The sequence below is a fragment of the Schistocerca cancellata genome, chromosome 3 (assembly GCF_023864275.1).
Source record: "Schistocerca cancellata isolate TAMUIC-IGC-003103 chromosome 3, iqSchCanc2.1, whole genome shotgun sequence".
Taxonomy (NCBI): domain Eukaryota; kingdom Metazoa; phylum Arthropoda; class Insecta; order Orthoptera; family Acrididae; genus Schistocerca; species Schistocerca cancellata.
This window is the reverse complement of record NC_064628.1, coordinates 765,916,748-765,940,533: the sequence shown is the minus strand read 5'-3', so window position 1 is coordinate 765,940,533 and position 23,786 is coordinate 765,916,748. Positions and strand designations below refer to the sequence as shown.

The 23,786-nt window shown below is 39.8% G+C and overlaps 1 protein-coding gene across 1 annotated transcript in view; it reads right to left on the bottom strand.

Annotated features, from left to right (window-relative positions):
- LOC126175798 (origin recognition complex subunit 1) overlaps positions 1–16,000 on the bottom strand; it is a 136,870-nt gene extending 120,870 nt beyond the window's left edge. The window contains exon 1 of the mRNA XM_049922779.1: positions 15,880–16,000. The gene's annotated coding sequence lies outside the window, so the exon portion shown is untranslated. The remainder of the gene's footprint in view (positions 1–15,879) is intronic.
- Positions 16,001–23,786: the final 7,786 nt, after the last annotated feature.

The window sequence follows — 23,786 nt, the reverse complement described above, 5'->3', positions numbered from 1 at the left end:
AGACAGGGTTGTAGTCTCTCCCCGATGTTATTCAATCTGTATATTGAGCAAGCAGTGAAGGAAACAAAAGAAAAATTCGGAGTAGGTATTAAAATCCATGGAGAAGAAATAAAAACCTTGAGGTTTGCCGATGACATTGTAATTCTGTCAGAGACAGCAAAGGACTTGGAAGAGCAGTTGAACGGAATGGATAGTGTCTTGAAAGGAGGATATAACATGAACATCAACAAAAGCAAAACGAGGATAATGGAATGTAGTCGAATTAAGTCAGGTGATGCTGAGGGAATTAGATTAGGAAATGAGACACTTAAAGTAGTAAAGGAGTTTTGCTATTTGGGGAGCAAAATAACTGATGATGGTCCAAGTAGAGAGGGTATAAAATGTAGACTGGCAACGGCAAGGAAAGCGTTTTTGAAGAAGAGACATTTGTTAACATTGAGTATAGATTTAAGTGTCAGGAAGTCATTTTTGAAAGTATTTGTATGTAGTGTAGCCATGTATGGAAGTGAAACATGGACGATAAATAGTTTGGACAAGAAGAGAATAGAAGCTTTCGAAATGTAGTGCTACAGAAGAATGCTGAAGATTAGATGGGTAGATCACATAACTAATGAGAAAGTATTGAATAGGATTGGGGAGACGAGAAGTTTGTGGCACAACTTGACTAGAAGAAGGGGTTGGTTGGTAGGACATGTTCTGAGGTATCAAGGGATCACCAATTTAGTACTGGAGGGCAGCGTGGAGGGTATAAATCATAGAGGGAGACCAAGAGATGAATACACTAAGCAGATTCAGAAGGATGTAGGTTGCGGTAGGTACTGGGAGATGAAGAAGCTTGCACGGGATAGAGTAGCATGGAGAGCTGCATCAAACCAGTTTCAGGACTGAAGACCACAACAACAACATTAAACTAAATTCTAAAATGGAAGGTGCACATTAGCATTAGTGTCTCTAAAATATCTATTGATACTGTTATGCTACCAGACGTTACAAGGAAATAAAGTTATCCAAATAACAACAACTGGAGTCAGCTTGCTTTTGAAACTTTGAATACACAGGGCAGGGAGCAAACAGACAGCACCAGATTCAGCTGTCAAATATCCTACAATAACAAATTTTGTCACATTACAATAACCACAACCACATAAAACATCACAAACTTGTATATGACCCAATACCACTCTGACAGAGACAACTGCATTTTCACAGGCGAAATTCCAATTGATATGTTTATACAGACACTATAGATAAAATGTCCCTGATGGAACAATTAAGGATGTTCTAATCTACTATTTCTAGCCCTTACTTACAAGCAGCAACTGCTCTGCCAAAATTCAATTTCAGTAGTTTACAGTGCATTCAATCCACAAGAAGTTACAACAGATGAATGATTGTTCACTTTGATACAAGTGTGGATACACTTGGAATGGTGAAATGAGAACTCCTTAAGCCCCATCTACTCCCAACCTTTGTTACAGCATTCTCATCCTTTTGAAAGACCCAGGTGCAGCACTTTTCCTATGCACCCTTCCCAGCACATCTAATTTCAATTCCATCACATGCATATCCTAAGCAGTCAGGAACAGGGTTACTGGTGATCATGCCGTACAGGCAACAGAGTACACTGATGGCCACCATGAGCAACCACCCTGAAGACAGCTGAGTTACACAATTCCACCAGCAAAGGTGCTGCCTGTTTTGTAGTGTGGTCAGCCTATCACCAATATCTTAACACATGTACAGAATACCACAGTACATAAATAAACTGCAGGACGGAGGAAGTCTTCCCAGTCCTCAACGGCTCAACTCAAGATGACTGACAGGTGCCCAGTGTAATAAATGACGAAAGGCTGAAGGCCCAGAAGTTCTTTAATAAAGCAGTCATGGAATATATCAGCTCTGCTGTAGCTTTCGCACAATATTTTATGTTGGGATGACAATCAGCTGACTGTCCACCTGAATGAATAGCCACCACTAAGCTGTGGTCAACAGCAGATTGACCATTCAGTGGGAGAACATGTTGCTAAACACAACATGCTCTACATCAGTTGCTGCTTGGCATGTGGCAACATCAGGATCATCTCCACCAGCAACCCCAGCTTCTCTGAATTGTGTATATGAGACAGTGATCTCACAGTACCTGGCCTTAATCTCTACTAGTCCCTGCCTCACACCTTTCTCCACTTGTCCCCATGACCCTTACTTCACTCATTCTACATTATGCTTCTCTCTGTTTTTTTTCTTCTAATAATTTCCGGGTATGCGGCCGGATCCCGTCGACATTCTGCCACGATATTTCGGCCCAGAGACGTCCGGCCATCATCAGGTGAGTACACAACTACTGAAGAGCCCAGGTGCAGTCGCGGTATTTATGCCGAATCTCGCGCATGTGAAATGTACTGGCATCCTACAGCGCATGCGTCAGGTGTTGACATGCGCAGCATAGCCGAGTTGTACGTGCTGCCCTCGGTGGTGGAAATAAAGGTTCATCTAGTCATTGAGTATCGAATGACACTGTCGATTCCGCTGGGCTCTTCAGTAGTTGTGTACTCACCTGATGATGGCCGGACGTCTCTGGACCGAAATATCGTGGCAGAATGTCGACGGGATCCGGCTGCATACCTGGAAATTATTAGAAGAAGAAATACGCCGGGAAAATTTCAGAAGTCACTTCTCTCTGTTGTCTTTCACTTTCTCTGTTCACTCCCCTTACAAATCCGTTCTTCCCAGTATATTATGTGCCTCTACTTCTTCCATTATTTGAAGGATATAGAGTCTTAATCCTTTTTCTGTTAAATAACATATTTTACTAAACAGATCTTTTGAGAAATACAAGCTACTGCACTACAGATATTTTATTTGAAAGCTGTTTAACACGTGCGGGCATATGCAGACACCAAATGTTCATACTGTAATGACTGAATGAATATAGAATTAGTAACAGTAGATAGTGGATATCTAAGCATGATGAAAACTGGAAAGGTTTCTCCATGTTTGATATGGGATAAATAGAAGGCAGAGAGCTTCTGTGAGGATCTTAAATGGCTGCACGTATGAATTATTTCCAAGCTACCACAGTCTGAGCATTGAGACGTGTGGACATGATGGAAGTACAGTGCATCAGCCCCAAAAGCCTCATCAAATAATTGGATTGTCTGTTGACACCATTGTGAGAAACCTATATCTCAGAACTCCTCCTCATAAACCCATCTCTATTAGTAATGTCACTAAGAGCAGCGTGTCTAAATTCTGCAGCAACATGCTAATGTCAAAGAGGCAGATTCCATAACCAGTCATATACTGTCTCTCTTCCTGTAAGTTTCCACAATGAACATGGATGGAAGGACAGATAGATGATTGGACAGATGGATGGATGGATATGTTGGTGTGGGTGCACGACAGCAAGGTCTTCAGCGCCCATGCAAAAACAATTTGAGACAAGTGTTGGTAAAATACACTAAACAGTATAAAACAGCATGTGAAATAAAGGTAACAAAAGTTGGACAAATACGTGTGTATCCACACACAAGCATAGAATGAAGTATCACGTCAATATCAACAGATTAACTAAACAGAAAGAAAGTGATAAGGAGCTAAAACAATATAGCAGATGGATGTGGCTGGCTGACCGCAAAAATTGTAAAGGAGCAGCCAGCCTCTCTGCAACACAGTAAAACCTCCAGTCTAAAAGTTTGGGCCAGAGACCAGACATGTTACAGAACTTTAAAAGTCACACTCATATTGTCATCAACTAAAATAGAGGGCAGATCCCCAACAATGTCTGCTTATGCCCTTGCGTCTTGATATAAAATGCACTCTGTTAACATATGGCACAGAGAGATGGGTACACCCCGAGCATCACAAAATGGGGGATCCTCGCGCCATAGTAAAAAACCATGTATACAAGGACAGTGCACTATGCAAAGGCATGGGAGGGTAACTTCATCCCACCTGAGCAACTGGCAGGAGGAACTTCACCAGCTGTTTGTCCATTACTGCCCGCCATTCCTCATCCCACTACTGCAAGAACATCCCTTGTAGTGAAGAAATGATAGCCTGCAAGGGAATAGAACACTGTGCTGCATCCTGTCCTCTGCATGCCTCCTTGGCAACCCGATCAGCCTGTTCATTTCCCCGTATCTCAGCATGACCTGGCACCCAGCAGAATGGCACCAGCTGTCCCTGCTGTTGGAGCAAGTACAGTTTGTCACATATCAGCTGGGCCAACTTCTCAGCTGGGCACAGATTTTGTAGCAACTGTAAGGCACTAAGAGAATTGGAGCAAACGAGAAACCTTTTGCCCCAAATACGACGCATCAGCTCCAGTGCCTTCAGGATCGTGTGGAGCTCCGCCGAGAACACAATATACTCATCATGAGGGGAATCCTGGTGACATGGTCATGGAACACAACAGAGCAGCCAAGGGACTGCCCTTGTTTGGAGCCATCAGTGTACACTACTGTGAAACTGTGATGCATATCTAAAATATTAAAAAACAGAAATTGAAATGTAAAAACTGGTGTACTATCTTTCGTAAAATTGATAAGTCTAAAATTAGTCTGGGCCTTTGGAGGAGCCAAGGTAGAAATCTGCTCCAACTGCGATGTAAAACATGAAGGCCGGCCACACTCATCTCTAAAAGTCAATCCCGTGTGCGAATCCCAAAGAGCCTCGTTGCCCGTTACGAAAAGCCTTTCCATTGGAGGCTGGGCAATGGCATGGTATGCCGGTGTGTATAATGTTTAATATATCTGGCACAGCATAAGTAGCCGTCATCTGATATAAAGTGGCAGTTAACCAACCTCTGTACACAGGCTTCATATGGGGCTTGTTCTGAATGCCCCAGTGGCCACTCGAGCCCATTCATGGCGCACCACATCCAACATCTTTAGCAAATCAGAGAGAAGTCATCCACAAACAAACAACACTGGACAGGACTTTTCACAACTGAAGTAATGCTATTAATAGTTATGACAAAGACAGTAACACTTTAAACATTAACTAGAGGGACTCCGTTCTCATGCTGAAAGTGATCAGACAGGACATCATCGACTTGGTATCAAAAATATTGTGGCAAGAGAAAAGACTGAATAAAAACGGGAAGACAACCATGAAAACCCCCATTCGTGAAGCTGGGCATTGATAAGATGCCTCCAAGTTGTATTGTAGGCCTTCTTAATGTCAAAAAATACACCTAAAAGACGATGCCAGTGCTGGAAAGCCTGTTGTACAGCCACTTCCAGGAGGGCCAGGTCATCAAAGATGGAGTGGTACCTCCTGAACCCATACTGAAACCATCTAAGGAATTGCCTTGATTATAAGATCCAGACAGGACGGTGGTTGACCATCCAATCCAAGGCCTTTCCCATGCAGCTTGTGAGGGCAACACTACAGTAACTACTCAGGAATGTACGGTCTTTCCCTGATTTTAAAAGAGGAATTACAATTGCCTCACAACAGGAGTTGGGAAAGTGACCTGACTCCCATATGGCATTAAAAAGAAGTGCAAGGAGGATAACTTTGTTTCGTCTTGTGATGGGCCACAGCATACTCTAATGGATTGGTTGTGACCACAAGGCATGTCACGAGCCACAGACAATGCAGAATCCATCTCCCACATGGAAAATGAGCAGTTGTAATCATCATCAGTGGTGAACGGTAGTCCAAACTGGACCTCTCAACAACCGCTCTATGGCACTGGAAACCTGCATCCTGTCTGGCTGTTGCAGTAACTGTGGCAAAATAGGCCGCTATAGTCTGGTCAATGTCTCGTGGATTGGTTTGGAGTGTGCTGTTCTCCATTACAGCAGTCATGGGGCACCTTCCTCCTCTCCCAGAAACTCTCCTGATGGTCTCCCATACAACAGAACACTTTGTATGACAATTAATGGTGTTCAGGAACTGTTACCTACCACAACCTCTTCTTGCTCTATCGAAGAATCCGGCGACATTTCACCCTCGCCACCCAAAAGGCTGCAAGGTTCTCTGGCAGTTGATCGGCACTTGAACCTAAGCAGAACCGCACGCCTAGTTCTGATTGCAGAGCGCCATTTTTCACTCCAACAAGGGACAGGCTGCCTCTTCAGTAGTCCTGTGGGGTGTGGAATGGATGCTTCAGTGGTATGGTGGATCACTTTGGTAATATGATCCACCCATTCCACAACATTGACACAATGTTCAAACTGTGCTAGCTGTCCATGAAGTTTCCAGTCTGTTCTACTGAGCACCCATTGTGGTGGTTTCCTTTCTAGTTCCACTATCTGGCATGTGAATCAAAATTGGGAAGTGAGTCCAAGTCATCGACCACTTCCCATTGAGCAAGGGAAGCAAGAGCTGGAAATCAAAGTGAGAGATCAATGGCAGAGAATGACCCAGTTGCAGCACAGAAGTACGTGCTTTTTTCCGTACTTAGCAAATATGCACATGACGACACGAGAAGCCTCTCAATCGCTCCACCCCTGGGACAGGTAGCTGCAGAGCCCCAAAGCACATTGTGTGCATTAAAATCATCACAGAGGATGATGGGGTGGGGGAGCTGCGTAACGTCGTTTAGAGCCTCTTCATTGAGCGTATCATGTGGCAGCAGGTAAAGGGAACATACTGTCAATGAATGACGCATGAGCACTGATATAGCAACTGCTTGTAAATTCGTTGTAAGTGAGTGAGGCGAGGAGTGGTAGTCGGTACTGACAAAAATACCTCCTCTAGCTCTCTCTCACTTGGGTCGTCGTCCTTGTGGAGTACATACCCTTGTAGCTCAGGGGTGTATGGCTGTGTGAAATTAGTCTCCTGGAGACACAGTGGTCTACTCTGAAATAGTAGAAAAGTTCCTCCACATGCATCCTGAAACCCTGCAAGTTCCACAGAAGTATGGGAGCCATCTATCAAGGGGTAGCACCTTCATCCTCTCTCTACGCAGGGAAGGGGGGGGGGGGGGGAGGGGGAGACTGCAGAGGATGGAGGTTCAGTCATGGAGCGAGATGATTGCCCCACACATACCACATACTCCATCAGCTCTGGGAAGAGTCAGCAGAAGCATCTGGTAGAATCATATCAACATGGTCTGACGGTTTACTACTCGATTTCATCTGCTGTTGCTGCTTTACAGTAGCTTATCTCTGTTTCAAGGGGTTTGCTGGAGCTGGAGTAGGAGGGGTAATGGTTGCGGTGCTGGACTTTTGAACAGCCTCAGCCTTTGGAGGTGCCGTGGACTCACCCTTGTTGGCCACTGTATCTTTGTCTGCTGTTCTAGTGGACACTACAGGCTCTGAAACACTTGCTGCCTTGCAAGTGCACTGACACTCGCCACCTCCGTTTGAGTAGAGGCATAAGCTTTTGGAATAGGCTTCTGAAGAATTGAAGCAAAAGATGTGGCAAATGTGGGAGGCCGCATGGACTTAAATATCTTTTTGGCCTCTCCATAGGGGATACGCTTGGTTGTTTTTATTTCCTGTTCTTTGCATCCTCTACAAAGAACCTTCACAGTCCCTACTCCAAACAGGGTAGAGCAGTTGATACATTTGGCAGGAGACGAGCAACCAACTCTTTCATGAGTGGCCTTACCACAGTTGCCACACGTCACTGGCTTTTGAAGCAACGCATTTGGTTTGGGAAATGAGGTGCATGCTAAGGTGAAGAAAGCCAGCCTTAACATGCTCAGGAAGTTTTGTGCTACTGAATGTCAGGATAAAAGAATCAGATTTGATAGGACCCCCATTTACCCTCTTCATGATGTTTTTCATGTCTACTACACCTTCTGGAGCCTACTCACGTTGCAATTCCTCCTTGGGAATCTTGATGAGATCCTTGAACATCACAATGCCTTTGCTATAATTCAAGGTGGTGTGCAGTTCAGTGTCTATCGCATACTCTCCGAGCTACTTAGCTGTTTGTAGGTTAGTGGCTTGCTGGGAATTGGAAGTTTCCACTAACAGTGTCCCATAGTGCAAATGCTTCACTGATTATATGGAGCCACAGATCCCCTCCAAACCCTTTTGTATGTAGAAGGGCGAAACCTTTTCAAAAGTACCCTCCTTCCATTTCACTACTAAAAACACATTCCGAGGACCAGCATGCACTCTGTTACTAGATACTGTACTTTTCGAATGAACTTGTCAATTAGGACTTGTTACACAAGGCCTCTTGTTAGATGGGGTACCTTCCAGTGGTCCACCCTTTCCGCTGGGAGGAGGAAAAGCAAATTTCAGAGGATCCGTTTCAGTCCCACGAACATCTGAGGTGCGGCAGGTTCCCCAGAGGTTGCCTGCTAGCAACTGTTCCACCTCAACACCCACACATCTCATCAGAGCGCAGCAAACCTCAAGACTGATGTTTTTTTAATACAGGTTTTTACAAATCTCACGATCCGGACAGTCAAACCAAGATCTCCATTCCCTGTGACACACAACTTGGTGGTTGCTGAAGCATGCCCAGAGCTTATGGTGACAGAGAACTGGCAGCTCTGACCAGTCCTTGTCTCAGGAACCCCGAGGTCACCAAGCCCCTACCCAGCAAAAGAATCCACACTGAATAATTATCTGACCGACTCCCAAGCTTTAACATGGCTGCCTAAACTACATTCTACACAAGTTTAGAGTTTTCATGAAGAACTACAATCACTGATGGACGGTCAGTTGGTTGGTTAGTCTCTCTCTCTCTCTCTCTCTCTCTCTCTCTCTCTCTCTCTCTCTCTCCTGCAAAGTTCCATTATTCACTGACACACCTCCTGAAATGTACTCTCAATTGTGTAAAATCTGCTTCTCCTTAAAATGGGGCTCACCATTAAAATTGCAGCTGCAGAAAGGACACCAAATAACATAATTTTTTTCCTATTGTATATATACAGTACACTGTTACTTGAACACATGAATGTAATATCAGGTATTCAGGGCTATACAGTGAAATTTAGTACACACAGCTGCTACCTCTCACAGCCTCAACAGCTGTACATCGAGTAGGACATAAAGACAAATTAAGCTCGGGTGACAGCTACAGGTGCATCATGATCACATTACAAATGTTATGACTGGCTGTCCAAATTAATGGCTATGCAAATCCGAGGTAACTGTGTTGCATACCCAATGGCATCCCATTCCACCACACCAAATGCTTTGCCATATGAGAGGGATAAATGCAACGTGATGCTTTTCGGAACTGACACACATCTCGAAAGACGAGGTATGACAAACAAAACTACCTCCTAACTCAAGATATGTGTATGGCTGTTCAATATTAAATGACCGAACGAAAATTGATGTTGCTCGTAAGTACTAGTATGGCATTAGAAATACATCAATTCCAGATCTGAATGACAGTCATGGGACCCACAATGTGAGCACCAAAATTGTGGAATGATAAACTGTGGTCTCAGCAGAAAATAATCCTGTCACTGTGTATTTCTGACATATACTGACAGATGTTTCTCCTCCTCACATGAGGCACAATCTTCTCCCAAACAAAGCAACATCCAAATGTGATTTCTAACAACCAAATGTGATTTCTAAATGAGAAACCCACTGCATAATCTTTACATACAAACAAGATATAGATGGTGTTACTCCTACCTACTATGTAAGCTCATAGAATTTTTCATAGCCTAAGTTTAATAAGCGCAACAGATGCACATAACACAGACTTCAGTCACCAATAATACATTCTGCTTCACTATTTATGACAGTCTGCCAATGATGGGGTAACTTTTCAATTCCACGACTGTAGAAATCACACGGTTTTGAGGCGAAGAGCTCGTCGAGTCATGTTCGGATTGCTTCATCGAGAAAGAAACTTCCTTGAAGATTGTTTGACAGAAAGTGAAAAGCTTAAATCTGAGGGCACAAGATCAAGGAATAAGGTGGGTGTGGAATAACTTCCCAACACAATTTGTGCATAGTGCTTTTTCTCAGTTATGAGGCAGGTGTTATCATGGAGTAGCATCACTTCTCACAGCCTTCCTGGTCACAGTTCTTGGATTGTGTCTGCAAGACATCTCAATTGTTGACAATAAATGTCAGCAGTGATGGTTCACCTCAGGGAGCAATTTGTAGTACGCCACACCATCACTGTTCCACCAGATGCATGACATTATCTTTTGTGGATGTTTGCAGGTCTTTGTATGGGGACTTGCTGCTTTGTTTGGACTCAACAATCATTTTCTTTTCCCTATATTAGCATAAAGATATCATTTCTCGTCACCAGTAACGATACAGGATAGGAATGGTCGGTGTTATTCATGAGTCATCTGATGACAAGCAAGCAGAGTTGTACATTTGGCCACCCACAATTTCTGTGAATTTGGCTTGGAACATGTGGTACTGCTGCACCTGATTTTTGAACCTTTCTCATTGCATAAAAATATTGTATGATGGTGGAATGATCACAGTTCATCACATTTGCTACTTCTTGTCTACACAGGCATGGATCACAGAGGATTAATAAGTTTAAACTATATTCAACAAACACTGAAGGTCTTCTGAACGTTGTCACTAATGTCAAAACAATCCTTCCTAAAACAGGAAAACCATTTTCTCACCATGCTCTGCCCAATCGCATTATGCCTATAAACAGTGTAAATATTTCTGGCTGCTTCCATAGCTGTCACCCCTTTATTGAACTGAAACAGAACAATAGGTCAGAAATGTTCCAATTTCTCCACTTAGCACTCCATTTTCTAGCATCCACAGCTCCTCTCAGTATCTCCAAATGACAAAATGTAAACTCAAATAGCAACGGTGAATTACAAATAAAAAATGACAATTGCTAAATAAGCCCTTAGCAACCAGAATACCAACACACAAAACAAAAACGCTACAAACTTATGCACCAACCTAAAATATCCTAGCAAACAGTATTAGCTCATTAATGGTTAGCAGTGTAACAGTCCTGCCTCACTGCTGTCATTACTAGACTTACAATAACAGCCAATATTTACTCACACACAGTAAATATCTTGTCTGGCAGGGAACACAATCACAGAACAAGAAAGGTAGAACATGCATTCACTACTATAAACACTGTAGTGAATGGGTTATCAGAATCAAAATAAACACAAAATGACAAACGCAAATAGAAGTAAAAGTATACACGCCTACTAGTTTCGCAGATGTGAAGAGACTGAATTAATGTATGAAGATACACAAGAAATTACTCAGTTTATGAGAGACATATTTAATTGTGATGGAGAGCTGAACCTGATAGCACAAAGAGAGAGAGAAAGACAGTGTAACACATAATAGGAAAAAAGGGGGAAGTTACTTGTTACAATTTGATACAGTACACTATATAATCATTACAAACCCTTGGTTTCAGGAACGTGACAAAAGATCTTACAGGAGCAAGAGAGATATGGAGACACCACAAAGTTTCATATAGAATACACAGTGGTATTTTGAGAAAAATTTAAAAAACCAGATAGCAAACAAGTTAGTAAAGAGTAAGAAATTAAGGAGATGAGATCTGGATAAGTTGCAACAATCAGAGACGGCTGAGTGTTTCAGCATTAGGCAGCAACTAACTGAAACAGGGAAAGGAATGTAACAGAAGACAAATTGGCAGCTATGAGATATGAAATAGTAAAGACAGCACAGGAAAAACCACATAAAAAGAAAAAGGCTCAACAGCAGCTCTTGGACAATACAGGAAATATTAAATTTAATTTATGGAAAGTGGAAACACATATGAAGCAACTGAAATACAAACTGGAATATAGATATCCAAAACTGAGACTGATAAGTAGTCCATAATAAGTGTTTAACATCCTGTCGACAACTAGGTCATTAGAGAGGGAGTGCAAGCTTTGATTAGGGTAAACTGAAGAAGGAAAGTGGCCATTTCCTTTTGAAGGAACCATCCTGGCATTTGCCTTGATCGATTTAGGGAAATTATGGAGAACCTAAATCAGTACAGCCAGACATTGGTTTGAACAGTCGTCCTCCGGAATGTGAGATGCGAGTCCAGTGTGCTTATCACTACACCAATCCACTCAGTTTGGAGAAAAGAGAAACAGCTGTACAGCTATCAAGCACTCAATTGACAAGCCAGTACTAAGCCAAGAAGGAAAGGTTGTACGAGGGAAGGAACATCTGCAATTGCTATATGAAGAAAGGAAACTGCTTCAGGTTGGATTTCATTGGAACCTTTGTGGACAGTGACCAATTTAATTCAAAGAGGAAGTCAGCAATCAGTTGTGATTCGATCTGCACTTTATTGCAGACCTAGATTTCAGTTACAAGATAGCAATCACCAGCGCACATGAAGAGAGACATGTCCCTGATGATAATTATCCTGTAGCTGAAATCTAGACAAGCACCAAAGTAAAGATTGAATCTCGACCGACTGCCAACTTACTTCCCATTTGAAAGGGAAGGTGACAACAATATGACACAAAAGTAAGAGGAAACAGACACAGATTAGAAGAGTGATACAATGTTATAAGAATAATTTGCACAGCAGCCAGTGTATTGTCAATATAGGATGTGGAAGAGAAAGCTTTTTAGCAGATGTGTTGCTTGGGGTGGCACACACTAATGTTGAGTTTTGATGTCCATGAAGTGGTTGTGTTGCGATTTAAAAAAGGTTGTTTTGTGGTATAATACACTGGATATGGCTTTGAACTTAACAATTGCCAATAATGGTTGCTACAACATATACCACTAATTTTAAGCAATAATACGGTGCTTTTGTACACTATATTAAGAGAAACCATTGTGGGACAGGAATCAAAATGGTGAGGGTTGCTGCATCACATACCAGTCACAGTTTCCTGTGGATGCTTTTGGGTTTGGTAGGGTAGGGGTCAACTGTTATTTTGAAATTTTTGTTTCCTATAGAGATTTGAGGATAAAATATGACTGTTAAAAATAAACTGGAATTTAAAAATGATGACACTGTGGTTTGCACTAACATAAGAGGGGTATTGGAGGCAGTTAAATTATTGTTTTTTTTGGGAGGGAGGAAAAGGCAGTCTTCTGCCTTGCACTCTCATTTAGAAGAATATTGATGACAGAAGTGTTTGATGTACAATTTCTTCTCAAAGTTTCTTAAAACTTATGGGGAAAATTTATAGACCAAAGTTAGTTTGTTCAGCTGAGGAGGGGAGGGTACATTAGAAGATGTGAGTTTTGTGATTCTAGTTTGGAATTTGGGGTAATGGTGCAGTTTTCTGTGCTATTGTTTGGAGGGATTTGGGAGAGGAGCCAAGGGAGGAAGTTTTAAGTTAGTTTGGCTTATCCTGAAAAGATTATTTCAACTTTTAAAACTTAATTTTAGTATTATTGGTTTTTTTTTTTTTTTTTTTTTTTTTTTTTTAGTAGGCATATGGGTATTGAGAGGGATTTTCAAGTGTGGGAGATGTGCAGTACTTTGTAGAAAAAGTAGTTGGAGTAAATGTTTTATTTGTTTGTGGTTTTTTATTTATTTACTGAATGGTGGTATTATTTTGTGGCGAATATTTTTTGTACAATAAAGTTTCTTGATTTATATGTTGTTAAAATGTATTTATTTAGTTTTCATTCATATTACAAATGTACTGATGCGATCTTTGTGGGTATTGTTGACTTAATTTTTTCAGTACAGGCTAACTGAAGTTAGTGACACAAGATATATGTTTATATAGTCATAAAATTTGGTTTGTGTGCACTGTTTATTCGTCATCAGTGTGTATTGTGTTCATTTTAGGTCGTGTGAATTCGTGAACTAGCAGAAATGTATCCCCCCCCCAAAGCACCTGCTTCACATTAGTTGGTACAATGGAGTTCAGTATATACACTGATTCTTTAGTATTTATGTAATGTGGGGTCAATGGAAATTTGGATTTGGTCCACATGTAATGGAGAGAGTGTCCCACCTAAAGCCCCCAAATTCCATAGGCGTGTCTCATATTTGTTTTACCATTATTTTGAATGTATTTTCCATTATGAGATTGGTGTTGTCTGTTTGAGATGGATGCATGTTTAGGATAACAGTGAACATAATGAATGTAGGCTAGATGAAATGCTTGTTTCTGTCATTTTGACTGTCTACAGTCAATGGCAATGTCAATGCTTCAGCATTTCCACATGAATTTTTGCAGGCTTTTCACATTAATGGAGATTCTAACAGTTGGCACTTAAACATTAGGATTTGCTAAATCAGTCTTGTCACCACAACCACGATTTCATATGGGTCCAACATGTAACTTCAGCCATATATTTTTGTTTTATGACCCTCAAGATTCTCCTTCATAAGGGGAACCACAGGACACTGAATGAGCACATAAACGAATTAACTAGGAACTTTATTTTTGAGTTATCTTTGTACCAGATACAAGTTTACCATTTCTTGAAATCTAATGTCATACTTCAGATTTTGTTATAATCATCTATAGGATAGTCACATACACAAGTAAAACCACCATACACAGAACCTCAATTTTGTTTCCCCATAGATCTGCCTCGTCCTCCTACCCATGGATTTTGTGGGCATGTATTTGTTCCAATATTCATATTCTCACTAAATAAACCAGCGACCTTCAGCTGTCAACAATCACTCCACTGCAGAACTGAAGTTCAGCCCAAATATTACAATTAAGCCTAGTACAGGACGCAAAACAGTATGAACACATTAAAAAGATGAGTAGCCATATCGCAAGATAAAAACCTACAAGGAGAGGTAGGGAAGTATAACTGACGGAAAGGTGGATATCCCAACAAAAAACTGCGTAATGCTTGAATGCTAGAAGATCGTAAGTTGTTCTCTTTTCTTCCATTGGGTTAATTCTATACCACTTATGAAATGCTGTATGACATTTGGAACCACAGAAAATAAGCATTGGTTGATGGAATCTGAAGTAACAATGAGCCACTCATATGACTCAGTTTGGAGAACATTACTCATAAAAGGTGCAGATCCAAATACCGAGTTCTAGCCTATCATCAGCAAGGACTCTGATAGGAGTAGAAAAGTACACAAAAAACAGTATTTTTTTAAGGATAGTTGGAATATTAACTAAGAACTCTGTATTATATTATCAAAATTGTCTGTTTAACATAACAACAAGGATGTATTCAGTACATATCATTTCCAACTACACTGTTAAAATAACTTTACAGTTGCCATTTGAGACGTGTACGGTACATAACTTCATTAATAAATTTTCCGCCCTTTAAGCTTGTAAGAAACTACCATCATTTGACCAAATGGGCAATATTTGAAAACAAGTTGTAACGATAATAAAATATGTATGTAACCACAAGTCATCGTTTCTATAACTAGCAGCAGAGATACATCGCCACCGTCATACATATCACACCATGCGACATTTGTGGCAAAACAGTATACTTCATGTATCTCTCCGTTTACAATATTCAAAAAGGAGGAAGTAAGATTGACAGCGCGGTTACTCGAGGTGTAACACAAGCCAGGATTACATAGGATCGGGAAGGAAAGCGGCCATGTCTTTTTCAAAGGAGCGATCCTGAAATTAACCTGGAGTCATTTACGGAAACCACGGTAAACGTGAATCTGGATGGGCACACGAGGACTTTAATTGTCCTCTAGCACGCGAATCCGAAATGCTAACCACTGCGCCACCTCCGTCCGCATAAATATTCGCATGCGAATCCAGTGTGCTAACCACTGCGCCACCTCGCCTGGTTAAAATACTAAGGCAGAATCATTTAACAGCATAACAAAAAAAAAAAACTAAAAACATTAGGTTCTTTTATGCACTTCATAAGCTGAATTCCGAAAATAAGGGTATACATTAGCACTTTTGTCTCAAAAATATATGTCGCTAGTGTTACGGTATCATACGTTGTGTGAAAATGAAGATACAATGTCACATAATTGGAGTCAGCTCGCTTTTAAATCTTTAAATATCAAGGCCTGAAAGCAAATCGATAGTACCTGATCCAACACTCTATGGTAGTAAATAATGTCACAGTAAGATCACTGCAACATTAAATACCACATACCCTTACACAACTTTCACACATGGCTCTCTTAAAAGCAGACGACTGTATTTTCGCGCGCGAAAGTCCAATGAGTATTCATAAAACTACCAAAGATGTAAGTCCAAATTGGATGGAAATGTCTCGCGCCAGTAAAACACTTGGCTGCGCTGTCGCTTTGGGCACGAAATAGACATCACGTGACCATACTCAACCAGCTCCAGAAAACACATAATTGTGCCTGTTTACCGTTCTGAGAGTAGCTGCTAAGACGTGTGCTACGGTTGCCTACTTCCATGTAGCTTGCTTATTCTCATTTCGTTTACTTTCTTTGTTATTTTTTGTTTCTTTATTTTTGCTACCGGAAATTAATATCTTTTTATAAGTTTATGTTGTTAAAAAGATGAAAATAGTTCAAAATTGTATAGGTTATGGCAGTTATTCGGAGGTGAAGAGCACTGCACGGTATAAGGTAGTGTGGGGAGCTGCATCAAAATAGTCTTCGAACTGAAGACAACAGCAACAACAACAAAAATAATTGTTATGGCGATGGTTGTCACTGTTTAAATAGTCTGTTATTTTTTGCCCATTTCATTAGTTAAAAAAACTAGTCTCCATGATTCAAATACACGGTAGAGTACCTAAACTCTTAAATAGGGACTTACAGACGTTTCTATGTTTACATCCTTCATGATTCTATCGGCCTTCTCTGTGTTGTGAAAACACGTTTAGCTGCTACCAATTTACCCCACAAGATAATCCCATATTTAAGGCGAGAAAGGAAGTAGATATAACAAGTACTCTTAATTGTTTTTCACGTGACATCTATATTTTAAATAACATTTAAGCTGTTGCTATTTACGTTTTCCGTCACGAACTCAGAGATGGAGGTAATAAGTATGCTCTGTCAGGTGGCTAGTCATACACCTTAATCTCAAATTAGCGTGTTGGGCACATGCTCAGCAGGTATATAGAAAGCTGTTAAAAGTAGTTTCATCCTTCACAAATTAGGAACCATTGTAAGCAAAAATAGTTGCTTACACACTACACTTCCTTGTGTTAAAATTTTCTTCTTTGTATTAATCTCTGTAGAAACTATAATGGTCACTAAAGCTGGGTGCACACAGGCAACAAAAGTATCGCCACTGCTAATGGCGAACTTGCAGTTGCTTTGTAGTTCCATGTGTGAACTCCTAGTTTTCGGTAGCGCCATTTAAGAAGCGCAACTTTTGTCACGCCACAAAAAGTTGAACTTGGTTCTACTTTGTTGCGCCATTTTGCCTTCTCCACAATCGAATAACGTCATTCGATTGCTACCTCGCGGCTGGATTCAAACCTTTCTAGTGCGTATTTGTTCGCAGATAGTGCTTTTGCTATTAATATGTCGAAAAAGTGGTCAACAGCGACAATTATGAGATTCTTGGATGTGTAACAAGAACGAGAATGCCTTTGGAACCACAAAAGCGAGTCATACAAAAACAGAAATTTGAGAGATGCTCATTAATTGAAGTAGTAAACAGTATGCGTGAATATGTACCTGGAATTGATGTACCTACAACAAAATTAAAAATTCGAAGCATTCGAAATGCTTACATGAATGAACATAAAAAAGTACTGAAATCATATAAGAGTGGTGCGTCTACAGATGGTATTTATAAACCCTGCCTTGCTTGGTTTGAAGCTGCAGACCGGTTCTTAAAACATCTAGTCGCGACAAGAGAGAGACGAGAAACACTTTGGTAAGTAATATTTTACATTTATCATGCTTCCAAAACATCTTATTTAGTAATATGTACAACCGTTTAATCAGCTGAGACAGGTGACGCCATTTTGCAAACAGCGCAATGACGAAGAATTTGTGGCGTCCTGTGTGAACGGTAGCTCACAGCGCCACTCCAGAATGACTTGACTTGTGGCGATACTTTCGTTGCGTGTGTGAACCCGGCTTAACAGTATGTTGTTGTGGTCTTTAGTCTGAAGACTGGTTTGATTCAGCTCTCCATTCTACTCTATCCAGTACAAACCTCTTCATCTCGGAGTAACTACTGCAACCTACATCCTTCTGAATCTACTTACTGTATTCATCTCTTCGTCTCCCTTTACAATTTTTACCCCCCACACTTCCCTCCGGTGCTAAATTGGTGATCTGATGTCTCAGAATGTGTCCTACCAAACGATTCCTTTTCTCATCATGTTGTACCACAAATTTCTTTTCACCTCAGTTCATTTCAGTGCCTCTTCTTTAGTTACGTGATCTATCCATCTAATCATCAGCATTTTCTGTAACACCACATTTCAAAAGATTCTGTAAGTATGCCCTTGCTACATTTAAAATTTGAAAGAAATCATTCTACTCAACATTGTCAAAAGATTTCTCTAACTCTACAAATCCTATAAATGTAGGTTTGCCTTTTCATAACCTATCTCCTATGAGAAGTTGCAATGTCAGTATTGCCTCGCGTGTTCCTACATTTCTCCGGAATCCAGATTGATCTCCCCTGAAGTCGGCTTCTACCAGTTATTCCATTCTTTTGTAAAGAATTTGTGTTAGTATTTTGCAACCATGACTAATTAAACTAATAGTTTGGTAATTTTCACACTTGTCAGCAACTGATTTCTTTGGGATTGGAATTATTTTATTCTTCCTGAAGTCTGAGAGTATTTCGCCTGTCTCACACATCTAGCTCACCAGATGGAAGAGTTTTGTCATGGCTGTCTCTCCCAAGGCTATCAGCAGTTCTTACAGAACGTTGTCTACGCCCAGGGCTTTGCTTCGACTTAAGTCTTTCAGTGCTCTGCCAAATTCTTCACTCAGTATCATATCTCCCATCTTATCTTCATCTACATCCTCTTCCACTTTCATAATACTGCCCTCAGGTACATCTCCCTTGTATAGACGCTGTATGTACTCCTTCCATCCATTTGCTTCTCCTTCTTTGCTTAGGATTGCTTTTCATATGAGCTCTTGGTATTCATATATGCGGTTCTCTTTTCTCTAATGGACTCTTTAATTTTCCACTAGATGTTGTCTATCATTCCCCTAGTGATACACACTCTAAATTCTTACATTTGTCCTCTAGCCATTCCTGCATAGCCATTTTGCACTTCCTACCAGTCTCATTTTTTAGATGTTACTATTCTCTTTCACCTGCTTCATTTACTGCTTTTCTATATTTTCTCCTTTCATAAATTAAATTCATTCTCTCTTGTGTGATCCAATGATTTCTTCTAGCCCTCGTCTTTTAATGTACATGATCCTCTGCTGCCTTCACTATTTTTTCTCGCAAAGCTGTCCTTTCTTCATCTGTGAATTCCATTCCCTCATTCTCGTCAATCGTTCTCTAATGCTCCCTCCGAAGCCCTCAGCAAACTCTGGTTCTTTCAGTTTAGCCAGGTCCTATCTCTTTCAGTTCCCTAACTAACAGTATTCTTGTGAGAATATAAAACTACCAGAGGTATCAAAAAATACTGACTAAGTGACTGAATTATACAAACCTCCCTTCACAGTGATTTAAAACATTAATTGTATTACCGTTATATGCATAAAATATTTGATTCCAAAAGCAAACAAACTTTGGATGACTCACTACCACAAAAACTTGATGTACACAGACATGACGCTACATATGTAATAATTTAGATTTCGCTTTCATACTGAATAAATATTAAAATTTTTATTTCGCTGGTTTGGATATGTCAATGAACCACCTTCACCGGTGGTACAGATGCCTAGAAAATTATGAGAGTTTCGTATAATACACAAAGCACTAACAGAGAAATGTTTATGAAATCTGAAGTTTCTTTACTTGGTTTAGACAAACAGTTACACAGTGTTAAAATAATTTATCGACACAGATAGATAATTGCATTTGAAATACCTATATAAATCTATTTAAAGTAATCTGAAATGTGCCAGTAATGTATCGTATGATCTCGTATTAAATTGGTCAGAAAATGTTCGACACTGTAATACATTTTTCAATATTTAACACTCAATGATAATTAACTTGCCACTTTACATGACAACAAATGTTGACCACTGTTTCTAGAATGGGGTCACACACATGTGTAGAAAAATAGCAATCATACTTTTTCTTTCTGTCAGGTGAAAGTTCTTAAGCGTAACTGAAATGTAATTAGCACCATATTTTCCCTTTAGAATCAGTCAGCCATTTCAGTACACTCCCTAAATTGTTTAGTGCACATAGATAACTGAGGGATCAATATGAGGAGAATTAGCAGCTACAAATATACACTCATATTTCACATGAGCATAGTGTTCTGTGTTAGCTGTTCATCTGTCGTTGCAGCGAGGCAAATATTGCAGCTAGTAACGTGAGGCCTGTTTCCGGTTTGAAACGTCAATGCAGCCAGACGTTTTACTAGCACATGACAGTCCTCACATAGGAACAATCAAAGAGGTTTGAATCCATAGTGTAAAAGAATGAATGTACTATTTTAGCTGCCTATGTAGATACTAGCAGAATCGGTGTGCCAAAACTTAAAACTTTCAGTAGTTCACAGTGCATCCAAGCAACAAAACTTTATATGAGATGTATACCCAAACCAAATATGCTGTCTGACTGGTGCAATGCCAATGAACTATCTACAAATATAGAAAAAGCAAGAATTAAATATTTCCTAGAAAAATAGAACCTTAGACAATGCAGAGCTGCCCATTGAGTTCCTTGGCATTTTGTTACAGAATAACCTCAGCTGTCAGGCACATATCAGTTATTTCATGCCATAAATTTCTAAGGGTCTTTTTATGATTAGAAAGTTGGAAAAGACAGTAGACAAAAAAAACCTTATTTCTGTATACTACACCTATATTGATTCCCATCTGACCTAAGGAACTATCGTGTGGGGTAACAGCTATTACTCCTAATACCTCTTTATAGCACAAAAAAGGATTCACACTAATTTGCAAAGTCTCACCTAAAGGGCATTGCAGAAATTTATTCATCAGGCTTGGTGTTAGGCATATATATTTATCAGCGTCTTTTATACATCAAAGAAAAACATATCCAACTTTACTGTAAATTCTTATGTACATAGCTATAACACAAGACAATGTAATGATATAAAAAGAGTACTATTTTTATTCTAATGCTGGAAACAATTTTAAGATCACATCAGATAAGTTGTTCAACAAACTACCAAGCTAAATTAAGAGATTGGAGGTGAAGAAGTTTAAGGACTCTGTCAAGAATTTTTTAACTCAAAATGTTTACACTCTGGAGAATTCTATAACCATAAATTCTAAATGTACCTATTTATAATTTTATCATAGTTTAAATTGCCTATTTTGCTGTGTATTTATATCGTCAGACTGCTTATGCACTCTTTACATGTGTGGAATTGTATTTGTTCATTGGCAATAAAAATAAAATAATAATAACAACATTGATAATATGGATGTTCACTTCGAAATATATGTGAATACACTTGGAATGCGAAATGAGATGCACTTAATGAAACAATCTGACATGGCTTTATCCACTAATCGCACAGGAATTATTGTAGCGAGATGTTATGAAAATCAATAAAATCTGAAAAACAAGAAAATAAGAAATCGCGTTAGTTGGAAGGCGAGTCCTAAACATCATAGCAGAATTGAATACTTCTAGTGATGAGGCATCGCAATGTGGAAATATTCTGAACCTCTTCTTTTAAGCCTGCACAAATATTTTGAATACTACAGTTCATATTAAGAGCCAATTACTGGAAATGGTTTGAATTTACCACCAGTTTACTTGAACCTGGCTTTTTATGAAAGTGAGAAATCACGTGAAGGACCTATATTGTCCAACTACACACAAAATGCTTGGGAAAAAAGGACATGCACAATAACAGTACTGTCAGATTGACATGGAAAAGAAGTGTAAACAATTATAATAGGGTGATCAGACGTCCCATACCAGTCCTGAATGGGATCGTCTCTTATTTAGCTTAAGAGTCTACTCATCCCAACAAAATACATGTCAGAGGTATATGTCCTGTTATTTACTAATCAGCCCACATATTTTGAAAAGCGTGTTTTTAAGGAAACTCAAGCATAGCCAAATGGAGAACAAAAGTGCTCATATTCAAAGATGAAAAAAAAATTCACTTTTTCGTGAAACAAAACTGAATGAGTGACAATTTCAGAAGTACTTTAGTAGGTCCTATGTAATGCTTTCGCATGATGAGCACATAGACTTACTAAAAAAACTAGATCACTCACTGGCGTTAGTATAGTGGTCCCATACTGCAGCCGCCATTTGCAGAGAAACGCTGTGCTTGCACTTAGTACATTATGTCAAAAATCTTATAAAACTTTGTATACATAATGACTTAAAAATCTGCAAATATCGTTCATGATGTCTGTGTACCATATAACAAACAAGTGCAAAAATTGAAATGGTTAGTTCATGTTACGTTGGCGATTACAGCGATCGAAGTCCAAGGTAGTTGAAGGAAAAATTCTATGAAAACGTGAAAATGGACGTAGTTCAAACAGTGCAACATAAAGATAAATTAAAGACCGAAAAATAAGCTTATGAGACAGACACAGGGGATGCTCCAGAAAATATTAAACAAGAATCTAGAGTGGAAAACTATGATAAAATAATCTCAGTAAGTGCTACTTCGTAAGTTACATGCAACAATCTTGAACTGATAACACGCCGCATTTTCGTAGCTACTTGAGAGAAACTAGTTTTACACTCTTAAATAAATGTCGGTAAGTTTCTGTCTTTTGATGTAGATGTAATACAGAAAACTGGTATATGACATTCATTTATGAAAGACAGAGTTAATCAGTAAGAGCTCTGAAGTAAGCATCCTTTTATTTGATCTCCAGTTTCCTTTTTTGTCCCCCATATCCTGCAAATCACTAAGCCAGCATTCATACACATTTCTGCGAATGGCGGTTTCAATTCGGGAACAGTTGCCTCAATTCCCTTCTTTGGTATGGTCGAGGCTTGGATGAGCAGTTTTCTTTCTGTATGAGATTTACGTTAGATATCAGATATCTAAGACTTCATATGATGTTGGTATGACATGGAGGTTACAGTGTTGCACTAGGGTGATGTGGTCTAGTATCATGGCACCACTCTCACAGAAGTTTGCAATTGGCTGAGCAAGGCCCAAGTAAATATAGTAACAAAAATTAATGTGGCTGTGATTGGATGAACTGAGCGATGAAGAAGCTCCCTTGTGCCGGCAGGAACTCGAAGATCAGGTTGGTAGCAGAAGTCTGCTAGCTGGGACCACAGTGAACAGTCGTATCCATGGTCTCTCCTGCCAGTTACGTTAATTATTGCAGTATAAAAGCAGTTTGGGAGTGTGGGCCACAGTGTAGTCATATTGGTATAGCTCTCGTCAACTGGTGAGAAATATCATTAAAAATATTGCAGTTTAGGTGCGGTCTATACCGTTGTCAAGCATGAGCGCTGAAAGTAATTAAAGTGTTATTTGCCCACAACAGCAGAAGTATTCATAGCTAATATCTTTTTGTGCAAGTTATTTAGTGTGCAGTTAACTGTGATATGATTAAAACAACAGGAATCGTTAAATGGCACCCATTAGAAAAATTATACTGTGTTTTCATTACTGCAAGGAAGCAGTTAAGTATTTCTTCAAATTATCACTATTCTAGTGCTATCTCCGCGACTGCAGTACAAACCCACGACCAAGTGCTTCCACTGCAGTTAAGGGACACCTCTGATGGCGCAAGATTAGTGGATTTCAGAAAAACTGAGAGACGTGACAGATTTGCACATCTGCAAAGGCAACCTCATGTGTACTGTTACTCTATTCCAATTAGAGGCCAGGAAACATTTTGCCAACACAATGAGAGTGTTGTATGTGCACTGTCAA